We start from the raw sequence: 2,817 nt of genomic DNA on the forward strand, positions 1-2,817 counted from the left end.
GTGTTTATGAGCTGTCAGCAGTTCAGAGAAAAGGGCAGATCCAGCTGTCAGAGACAGAGAGCAAGTCTATAGATGTAGGGAACATAAAAGCTGTAAAGGAAAAATCATTGAAAATACCAGTTTCAAATGTTTTTAGCTCAAAATGAGTAAAATGCATTGAAAGAAAATTACCCCCAATGTTGTCCAGCCTTTAAAGCACATGATCTAGTACAAGTACAGTGGTCCCTCAAGTTACAATATTAATTGGTTCTAGGACAATTGTAAGTCAAGTAATTGGTTCCAAAGCCCCAAAATGTCATCCAAGATGAGAGAAAATGAAAATTTAAGAAAAATACGCAGATAACTAAGACTACTTTCACACTGGCGTTTTGGTTTCCGTTTGTGAAATCCGTTCAGGGATCTCACAAGCGGTCCAAAACGGATCAGTTCTGCCCTTAATGCATTCTGAATGGAAAAGGATCGGCTCAGAATGCATCAGTTTGGCTCTGTTCCGCCTCCATTCCGCTTGCAGCGTTTTGTGTCCGGCTGACAAAACGGAGCCAAACTGATCCATCCTGACACAGAATGTAAGTCAATGGCGACGGATCTGTTTTCACTGACACAATATGGCACAATAGAACACGGATGGCTATGTTAAAGATAATACAAACGGATCCGTTCTGAACGGACGCATGCAGTTGTATTATCTGAATGGATGTGTTTGTGCAGATCCATGACGGATCCGCACCAAACACGAGTGTGAAAGTAGCCTAAGACATAAAACAAAAACAGTCAGGAACAACTGCTAACTAGCAACTAGTCCAGCTATTTTACCAGAGAAGTGGACTTGATTGGTTGGATCTGAGTCTGACGCATTGTATGTTGAGGCTGGTTTCAACTTACAAAGGTCTTTTCTGACCCATTGTATCTTACAAATATTGTATCCTGAGGCCATTGTATCTTGAGGGATCACTGTTATATTCTTTCTGTCTCCATCATATAGATACTCCCTCTGTTACAAATAAATTACCTTTTGGATTCTCAACCTTAAAAATACCCTATATACAGTGGTGTATATATGTGTGTGTATGTATGTGTGTGTATGTGTATATATATATATATATATATATATATATATATATATATATATATATACACTTTTACTACAAAGATTATTTGCCTGTACGTCCCTGTATCAAACAAGATATCATGGGTTGACTGTGCTTCACAACTCCTTGTAAAATGCCCTAATTTATTTATTTATTTATTTATTTTTAAAAAAGGTTCACCCCAAAAAAAAAAAAAAAATAAAGATTCAAAGGGCTTCTGTCACCCCACTAAACTCATAATCCCTATCCTGCCATATTGCCATACATTATGTTAATAATTTTCGTTCAGTAGATTTAGCAAAAAACTTACTTTTATGATATGCTAATTACCTTTCTACCAGCAAGTAGGGCGTCTACTTGCTGGTAGCAGCCGCAGAAAACCGCCCCCTCTTTCTGTTGATTGACAGGGCCAGCCGCGATCTCCTCCGACTGGCCCTGTCAGCATTTCAAAAATCGCGCGCCTGTGTTGATTTGGCGCAGGCGCTCTGAGATAAGGAGGCTCGCCTCCTCAGCACTCCCTCAGTGCGCCTGCGCCGATGATGTCACGAAGGAGAAGACGTCATCGGCGCAGGCGCACTGAGGGAGTGCTGAGGAGGCGAGCCTCCTTATCTCAGAGCGCCTGCGCCGAATCAACACAGGCGCGCGATTTTTGAAATGCTGACAGGGCCAGTCGGAGGAGGAGATCGCGGCTGGCCCTGTCAACAGGAGGAGGGGGCGGTTTTCTGCGGCTGCTACCAGCAAGTAGACTCCCTACTTGCTGGTAGAAAGGTAATTAGCATATCATAAAAGTAAGTTTTTTGCTAAATCTACTGAACGAAAATTATTAATAACATAATGTATGGCAATATGGCAGGATAGGCATTATAAGCACACAAAAAAAAATGAGTTTAGTGGGGTGACAGAAGCCCTTTAACAATGCTATGGACATGTCTGTCTTAGTAAATACTTGCAGTCCCCAAGAAGTAACAATTTTGGAGCAACATAACAGTCTAATACTCTAATCAGGGCTGATAGGGGAACACTCCCAACTCGTAACACCCTGCTGGTAATTTATTCATACTTGTAGGAGGAATAAGGATACGGCCACATGGCACGGTTGTGACAAACGTGACCGTCAAGCACTGCTCAGCTAATTAGGCCACAGCTGCCTTTTATTTAACAAAAGATGACCACACTGTATTTTCAGTCTTCATTGTTAATTGCCACACGGTATTGAAGGTGCCGCATGGCCATTAACAATGAAGACCAGCAATAGAGTGCCGTCATCTTTTGTTAAATAAAAGGCAGTTGTGGCCTAGTTGGCCGTGTATTTCGTGGCTGTGCTGTGTGGCCGTACCCTAACGAGGAACAGCACAATGAAGTATTCTCAGAAAAGATGCTCCAGAATTGATATGTTATAGAGAATATAAGTAGTTACTAAAACAGACAAGTCAGGAGTAGTATCAGGTCCTCTTTAAAACTCTGTTCACACAGTCTTTTGCAATTTTTGTTAAAGTGGAGGCTTGATTTCAGGGGGAAAAAAACTGGAAAATATTCACTATATATAAACAGGGCAAACTTAGTCTAGAAATATACTAAATTTATTACAATGATTCATGCTGGCTGATAAATTTGATGCTAGAAGTTACATTTGTCTAGCTTTACATCACCTAGCTTATCTGGAATCAAAATTCTGGCACCATATTGGCAGATGTGGTCACATTGTAAACCAAGCACCTTTTCCTCTACG

This window comes from Bufo bufo, chromosome 1 (assembly GCF_905171765.1).
Source record: "Bufo bufo chromosome 1, aBufBuf1.1, whole genome shotgun sequence".
NCBI lineage: Eukaryota > Metazoa > Chordata > Amphibia > Anura > Bufonidae > Bufo > Bufo bufo.